General features: G+C 41.9%; 1 protein-coding gene across 1 annotated transcript in view; it reads right to left on the reverse strand.

The window, feature by feature from the left end:
• LOC128736710 (ecdysone-induced protein 74EF-like) overlaps positions 1-6,515 on the reverse strand; it is a 233,094-nt gene extending 226,579 nt beyond the window's left edge. Inside the window, exon 1 of the mRNA XM_053831198.1 lies at positions 5,910-6,515. The gene's annotated coding sequence lies outside the window, so the exon portion shown is untranslated. The remainder of the gene's footprint in view (positions 1-5,909) is intronic.
• Positions 6,516-9,307: the final 2,792 nt, after the last annotated feature.

The following is a 9,307-nucleotide window of genomic DNA, read 5'->3' on the forward strand; positions in this document are numbered from 1 at the left end:
ACGCTAAAAGAAGCTGATCGACGAATGCTTGAGGTTTTAACGTAAAATTTGGCAAAATCCAAAATGGAGTGTAGCGCAGACGCATGAACCACGAGCTATATTAAGAATGCAAATATGCTATTATAATGAAGATAGTACAGTGTGGCAGACTGCGCTGGGCTGGTCACGTGGCTAGAATGCCCGACGAAAGAGCTGCGTAGTTTATTTTATGTAGAGAATCAAGAAGAGACCGTAGACTTCGAAGCAGACATCGGAACTGATAGATGTGTGCTATCGAGGATGATGCACGTTCAGCTGGTGTTCGAGGGGTTTGAAGAAAGGTAGCCCAGGATTGAGTACTGTAGGACCATAATTCATTCGGTGCTGGATCGATAACGGACTGTCGTCACTAAGGTAAACTGAGTATGGAGCTTAAGCCGACAGTTCAATATTATAAGTAGTCAAATAACTGCGGATGGAATACAATTCTACTTTTAAATACCCAGAATTAAAGCTGGTAATATTTTCGGAGCTTGGACCCCATCAGCTCAACTTAAATAATTTCATGAATTATGGGGCCCCCGCAATTGAACATTCGTGAGTCGTAGAAAAAGTTCAATTGAAAGAGAAATTTTGGTTCAAAGTTCGGGGCCCCCATTTGAAGCTGAATTTACTATCTTCAAATCGGTTGATTTCATAAATTATGGGGCCCCAGCATGGGCGTAGCGACTGGGGGGGTTTTGGGGGTTCAAACCCCCCCCAGAAGAAAATTTGTTCTACACTTTCAAGCTTGAAATTTCACAACCATCAGTTTAGAGCAGGACCCGACAACGTCACTTTCAATTGCAAATCGTCACTCGACAATGAAGCAATGAAGCTTCTTCAATCAGTGTCAGTAAAACGGGTTTCACTTCAGCATGACGATCGGTTTTAAAGTTTCATTTTCACTTTTCTATCAAATATTCAGTAGAAGTTCAGTAACTTTTAACGCAAATGAAGTGAATTTGCGTAACATTTCCTATATGTATGTCCACGCATGTAATATTCAATTTTCGTGCTTGACTTTCAGTTGTCGTCACTTGGAACAGTCACCAACTTCAGCTAAAGCTTGCTTGAAACGTTCTGTTCAATAAATGAAACCAGTCGCTTCATGTATGATGCGAATTTGAGAGAAAGTCAGCTTCATTTATTTGTTTCGACTATGCCGGGTTCTAGTTTAGAGCACAAGAAAATTTACAGGGCTGGTTGTACGATCCTCGTCAGCAGCTTAGAGTCGGGATGGTTCGTGCTGTTTTAAGCTTCATTCAACTTGATTTAGGGTTACTCGTCGCTCATTTCGCAGGCGTTTCTGAACTTGTAGATTTTTTTTCTTTTTAAAAAATAAAAAATGTCGGTTAGACTTGGTCAAGCCATATCGCACGTTGAGTCGCTCTGTTCTGGGTGACGGTGGGGTTGTTGAATATAATTGTTTTCCTTACGACGTATCCTGTTCACCGTAGCTTGCTGACTATTGCCAAAACCATTGGTAGTCTCCTCAAGTAGAGTCCTTTGATTCATGCACCTGCGTCACTCTTCACTTCCAGCTTGTACTCCGCCACATATCGTCCGCAAGGGCGTGTATGTCCTCAGTGCGCATTGTTAAATCCCTAAAAACTATCGGTCTAGTAGGGGGTTTGTACATTGTCAGCTTCGTACGGCGGCTTATGCCTCTTGGTCGTACCGTATTGCGAAGGGCAAAGTAGACTCGATATCCTGCTTGAATACGTCGCTGGATCTCCTCCTTTGTTTTGTGTTGCTGTCCGCGGTCACCAGCGATCCCACAAATCTACCACTTCTGGTTCGTCGTTGTCAACAATTACCGTCCGCGAAAAGCGCGCGTTGGTCTCGTTTGGACCTCTATCATGTATGTATTTTGTCTTCGACGCATTTATTCTATGCTCAATCCTCCTGGACTCTACTTTCAGTCTAGCGTAAATGGCCTCCGCCGTGATAATGTTTCTGGCTTTAATATCAAAGCGCAAAGCCTGCGTAGTTTGCTACAATTACTGAAAATTATACTTCTCGATTGGATATCTGCTTGTCGAATTACCCCCTCAAGAGTGATCTTGAAAAGCATGCAGGATAAGTTGTCAGCTTGTTTCGACCCTGGCCGCGTCTCGAAGGGACTCGATCCTATGGACTCTTACAGCCTCTCCCAGCCGAGATTCGAATACACAACATGCCTCGATGCCAACTTAAAAGCAAAATTTTAACATTTCTCTTATTTTATTTTAATTCGATTTTTTTGTCAAATGAATAGCTTTTAACTGAAAATAATTCTCCATTTCTTGAATAAACTGCATAAGTTTAGGCTATATTCGATTTTTTTTTGTAAACCAGCCCCCCCCCCCCCAAGAAACTTTTCTGGCTACGCCCTTGGGCCCCAGCAATTGAACATTCGATAGTCGTAGAAAGAGTTTAACCGAAATAAAAATTTTGGAAAATCTCATTGTGTGTAACAACGAAATTTTTACTGAGGCCCACCGGGCAAATGCCGCCCCTGCGACTGTGGACCATTTCTTAACAAAATTCTAGAATTCCTGCACTGGATGGTGGCATCCGGTCATAACGCAATATAGCGTTTTTCATTGTTGCCATTATCAGCCCGCCGCCACGTTTCCGTGAATACAAGTATGTCATACTCACAGCTAGTTAACGAGCAATTTCAGTCTGCAAACCTCTGACATTCTGATAATACACAAAATGCATGTGATCGGGCATAAGCGGCTCTGCGATAGGCACACCCATACACAAACATATGGGACTGAATCTCATAGATTTTTTATGATCGCAAAAATATTGTTCTTTGGTATTCTAATCGAATGTAGAACGAATAAATTCATTTTTTTTATATTATTTCTGAATAGCTAAAAAAATTTGACCTGTCATAGGCTGACCCTCTTCGTTATAGCTGAACACGATCCACATTTTATTTCGTGTTTTTAAAGGAATTATAGCAACAACTCAATTTCTGGTAAAAGATAAATTCTTGCCTGTGCATGTAAACACATTTAACCATCTGTCTGTATAAAAAAATTACGTTGCCTGTATAATTTGATCCCAGAATTCAAACTGCTATATTTCAGCGAAAAATAAATCGATTATTGAATTTTCAGGTGTTTTATAAAGGTAATTTAATGGGCTAAATGATCAAATTATGAATGGTGACATAGCGGGAAGGCCCCTTTACAAGGAAGGGTTTTATTAAAAATAAATCGGAAAAAAATCGAATTTTTTTAGATTTGTGACGTTTATATCTCGAAATCCGTACCACCTAGAACGATGCTTGCTTCTACAAAAATATACGCGAACAGGATCTTCGAAGTTACGTGTGGCATTTTACAGGATTTGCTCGCCAGGTGGCGTTTATCTGGAAAAAATCTATCGTTTTTGGTCTCAAATATTTGGGTTCAATACGTGATAAATCGTTCTTCTTTTCGCTAAAGTTGATTAGATGAGCAAAGTATGAAGTGAACATAGTCCGATGGCAGAAAAAAACCTTAGCGAACAGTTCACAATTCATCCAATTCATCCACCAGATGGTGTATGTGCAGCATTTTATAAATATCGGTCGCAGTTAAACCTGTTGATGACATGCAAGTTTCTTGTGACCAGCAAGGTTGGTCAGATGGACTAGATTCATTCTATGATAGACAGGTTAGCACAGTATTTAATCACTAGGTGATGCCAGTGTGCTTTTTGTTTTGATTTTTTCATTGCGTATGAACGTATTGTTTCAATAAGAGGCCGTCGTCTTCGTTATTTTCACAATATAAAACTAGTCACATTAATTCGCAATACTATACAGCCAAGTAATATAGCACCAATGTCACCTAGCGATCAAATTCTGAACCACACTGTTAGCCATAGGTTTTATCTGTCACAAGGCCATGCTCACTGCAGATCGGCAGATTAAGTCGATTTTAATGATTTTGGTATTAAATGAAAAGCATTTCAAAAGGCTTTACAAAAAATACATTGAACACACACTCAAACTCCTTTATAGTCTCAAAAACAGTTTTTTTTGTTTTTTCGTGTTCTAATTGTATGTTGATCAAAGAGACCCTCATTTTCTACACACTCAAGCCGCTCCTTACGCGAAGGGTGCGTTCCGTCTGAATCAAAATCGCGTACATTTCGAAATTCGCGCAAAAAACTGCGTAAATTCCGAATTTTACGTAAAAATAAGGCCATTACAAATATTTTATAAAGTTTTTGTCCTTCCGGTGTTGGGCCACTGAAGGGGGATCGAATAAAAAGTAAAGAGATTTCTTTAATCGTGCAAAAAAAATTGATTTTAGGCATTTTTACTTAAAGTTTAAACGTAAAAACCAAATCTATTCTTGCTTTTAATATATACGTTACTATTTTCCATGCAAAAATCTACGAAAAAAGACAAAAACGAAAGAAAATTTTTTCGGCCGATTTTCGGAAATTCCGTTGTTCGAATTTCCATTTCTGTTTCGTGCTAGAAGCATTAGCTTAACTCGTAAACTCATTTTTCGAGTTTTTCAGGATGTAGAACCCACAGACAATTGATTTTATGAAAACAAAAAATTGCCAATTTCCAAGCGGGGGTGGGATGTAGTGTCAAAAACTTTTGAAATTATTTTCAATGGCCTAATCAAGTAAAAATCACATGAAAATTGATTTCAGTGTTTGTGAAAAATTCGGATGTTTTAATTGAAACGAAACGGGTTTTTAATAAAAATATAAACGAATATCTTTGATTTATCAATTTAGGCAATCATAGAAAACTTTGAGCTTCAGTCCTATGGGTTTTTTTTCTGAAAAGCTCTATAAAAAATAAAGGTAAAATAATGTCATTTAATACCAAAATCACTAAAATCGGTTCAGTGATTCCAATGACATGAATTTTTAAAGAAAGTTTGACAAAAGCGGTAGTTTTTGGGATTACCTTTGCTCAGAAGGAGGAACCTTAACCACCACTCTTTGTAAAGAGGAACAAAAATACAACATTTTAACAAACAATTGCTAAATAACTGTTTGCTATGTAGATTAAATACAGATAAAGCTTTCATTACTACATATGATGCAGCAAATCCATAAATTTGCATCAATTACATAACAAAAAAATTGAAAAAATTCTGGGTATTTTCAGAACATTCGAGTCTTAAATATTCCTTAAAGATTTTGAATTGCTATTGATTCATGATAGCAATTCTACTGCGTAATATGAATAATGCGTCTTAAACTAAATCAGTACTACAAATTGCAAAACAACAGAGAAAACAGATTTTCATGAGCAATTACCTAACTATATCACACGTTTGTATAATCGCTCGGGCTATATAAAATCATACAAAATTAACAGCTTAGAGCATAGAATCCGCTTTAGAAGCTATTTTGTGTGTTCATTCTACTACTGCCCTCGGTCGGTCCAATTCAATCTCACGAACAATCAATGTCACCACACTTACTGTCGTCAGACACGCACAGGCAGAGGCAAGGCACAGCAAACAGAACCCGACGACCCATTTAGCGTTGCCGATCGGCAGTCCGTCAGTATAGTTGGTGAATGTACCGTTAATCCCGCGAGAACAAAGTTCACCCGTTGTTGGATCGGATGTCACTTCGTACTTCGTAAGTACACACATTCTCGGTTCTATTTTTCCCAGCACGTTCGATTGGAAGAAACGGCAATCCAATAAGAATGTTCAACTTTCGTCAGAAACAATGAGATTTTGATACAACGAAGTCTCAGTTAATGGAAAACTCCACCCTGAAGTACTACAATTTTCCCGTATTCGTACAAGGTACAATTGAACAACCGCCGTTGTTCGGTCGGAAAGGACATCCACGTGTTGCGTCGTTTACTATTGTAAAACCCGTATAACCGAAACCGATTAATATGCGATTAAATTTTTTACCTTGACAATCAGCATTGGCGGCTGACACGATGTGCGCCAATGTGCGAAGCTGGCTCTGTCTGTGTCTATAGGGGCACCTTATGGCACCCTTTCGACCGATCCGGAACAGAAGATGATGACGATGATGGGGTTTCGACTGCTAATCCAAGCGGTCCTCTTCCTTCGAGCCAGTGTCAAGAGGCGTACTTTTCGCAATTTGTCAACTTGTATGTCACCGTTATGGTTGTTTTCTACTTGGACTTGGTGTCACGACTTTTCACACTCACTATTTGTTGTTGTTGTTGTTGTTGTTGCTTTCAAACACTCGCCTTTGGTCGGTAAATTACCGCTAATTTTACACTCCTTCAGCACTTCACACAATCACTTTTGCCCACGGCCGATGTGTTTAATCCACTTTTACAATCTCTTTCGCGTGATCTCTTTTCGCATCTACACAAAACACACACACAGTCGGTCGGTAGGTAGCAGGTACGTATGCGTGTGTAACACTTTCAATTTTTTTTCCAAAAGATCATCAATAGCGTATGATAATTTTTCTCCTTGGCGGCTGCGCCGGACAGGTAAAATTTCCATTCAGAAAAATTGAGAATGCAATTGAACGCGTGCACTTAACACTTTGGGGGTTTTCCTGTTGCTTTTTTTATTATCACTTTTGTTTATTTCTTTTCCTCCGGTATTCCACTTGTATCTCAACCACTGAACTTAATTTTCAAATTTTCTTCCATTTCTCTTCCCGCTCCGGGCTGAGTGCAGCAGCTCGATATCTCGCGATAATAATCCTCTTATTGTTGGCCAGAAATCGCAGGCAATGCTTGGCGTTTAACTCACAGATTCATTTTCAATCACTTTCCTTCTCTATTCGCGAGGTTTTTTTTTACTGCAGTTACTTCTTCTATTAATTCGCACACTGCAAACTGGAGGCCTTCACGTTTGGCTTCTTTTTTTTCGCCGAAGACGAAGTGCTCTAAAAATCACTTTCTAAATCAACGTTTGCTGCGATGCGAACGGGCGTGTTGGAGTTTGGAACGGAATGGAACGAAACAATCCGGAAAATTTTCACTTTCGTTCAGCACTAACCTTGCCGGGGGTAAGATCCGAAATTTGTCAATTGCACTTCTTGTTAGGGGTCCTTATCCCCACCCCAATCGGTAATTCCTGTGCGTCCCATCGTGTGCGACCCCGTGGGAACTGAACGGGTGTAAAAACTGCTACTGAACTGCTTCGCTTCAATTTTCACTGAATTCGATCGGCTTCTCGGTGTGGTGTCCTCACGTTTTCAGGGGGTCCAAATCCAGGGAGCGGATCCCCTGAAACAAACTGCTACGCGCAAACCCAAGGTCAGTGAAGTGGTTGTGTGTGGTATAGCCGAAACTAAAATAGTCGCGCCAATCAAACCGAACAAGAACGCGTAACCGAATCCGTAAACCGAAAACGATAGAAACCAAAACGAACGGAAAAAAAATCACTAATTAGATTGTGTTTCCCGCGAAATAGCCCGCAGAACCCGACGACGGAAAGGACGACCGAAATAAATCACAATCAGCGCACGTCAACACGAATCAAAAGTCACAAATTGACTGAGCGCGAGCGGCTTGAGCTGCCCATCGGGTGGCAAACCCCGTCGTCGTGGCTGTGGTCGTGGTCGTGCGTGGAGCTAGGCGGCGGAGAGGCAGCAACACCCGATGTGAATGAACCGAAATGAACTCTCCCGCCGAGTGAATATCAACCATGCTGGCACGGGCACGATTGCAGCCGAACGGCTGGCGAACCGAATAAACGCGGATGAAATGAAAATAGCGCACGATCGTTTTCCGCCACCCCACATGATAAACTGGTTCGCTGCTTTTCTTTCCTCCTTTTGCGCTCCGTTAGCAGCGCTCAAGGACCTTCCAGCAGGATCCCGAACGTTGGAAGTAAAGTGAACCGAAAACTGACAACAAAGCTCCGGAAAAGTTGTTGAACTTTCACGTTTTTCTGGCAAGTAGCAGGAAAAGCTATTGCCCACACTCCCGACCGGCGGTCGCGGTGGCAGGATTGGGTGTCAAACAGTATCGGATATCGGATGAACGACGGCAAGAGTCATTCAATGCTGCTGCGCTGCAGTGCGGTGCGTCGGGTGGGCGCGCAGGGCAGCAACCAACGGTGTGTGTTCATGCGGGCTGCCTTGAGCAGATGATGACTTGAAAACTTGACCCACTTTGGATGCAAGCGAGACTCCCCAACAACTAGTTGGCCCGAGAGCGAGTGTTGTAGCGTCAGCGAGTGAGTGAGTGAGTGAGTTTTATTGAACAATACGCGTGCCCTCGCTTTTGTTGATTGGTGTGAGTATGCGAGCGAGCGCGCGAAAATCGCATGCTAGCTTTATGCATGTTTATGGTTTGTAACACGCTAGCTATCATAAAAAATGTGCTGCAAACTCGCGACGTCATCGATCATCGCGTCGCCGTCGTCGTTGGCAGTGATAACCCTCCACCACCACCACCACCAGCGACCGACACACGAGCTGCATTCGCTCGGGGTTGCACCAAAGAGGCATCCGGCACTCCGCCGTTCGACTACGGATGATGAATAATCAACCTTCCGATCCCCCAAGGTTGTTGGCATGTTTTGGAGGACATCCAATAAATACAATCAATGCAAATTGTTTGGTAGTTTCGTGTGCTGATTGCTATTGAATACTTCACTAATATCTAATAGTATCTAATCTTTGTAAAATTAAAGTGAAAATTATCAAATTTGAACGCACACCTGCTCAGCAAGAAAGTAGAAACCTTTAAGTGCAGCCGATGGAAGCGGGCTGACCTTTGTTTCCATTACCCGTGAAAGAAAAACTGCAACTGCACTAGAAAGGTCAACAAACTGCCCCTCGCAAAAGTCAACAGACCAGCGAACCGGTGAAATAAACCAGTTCGTTCGTTGGTTCGTTCGTTCGTTCGTACGTTCGGGTCCGCTCCTCCACCAGCAAGCCATCGTGTGCAGTAATGCAATTACGGCAACTTTTACAAGCGAAAATTTTCTCCATTCAAAGTTCATCCTCGAAAACAAATTCCATTTTTCTCTACTTGCACTTTTCTCAATAGCATTGCAAACATAGCGTTAAGGTATAGTTACTGTTACGGCAGGCAGCCAGGCACAGGCACAGTGGCAAAGTCAAAGCAACTGCACCACCATCCTAGCTAGCTAGCAGCTAGCTCATGCCGATAAACGAATTTGTAGACTCCGGTAGTCGAAGTTGCGAGCAGCAACGGCGACAGCCAGCACAGCGGAAGGACAGAAGAATGGCCGGCTCTACTAGGCTGCTGCCCAGTACCCACCAGACCCCATCATCGCCATGCCATCGCATCGCATCGCCATCGGAGAGAAAAACAACCGGGCGCAAAAAGAAAAGGAAAGCACAC

The sequence above is a fragment of the Sabethes cyaneus genome, chromosome 2 (genome assembly GCF_943734655.1).
Source record: "Sabethes cyaneus chromosome 2, idSabCyanKW18_F2, whole genome shotgun sequence".
Lineage (NCBI taxonomy): Eukaryota > Metazoa > Arthropoda > Insecta > Diptera > Culicidae > Sabethes > Sabethes cyaneus.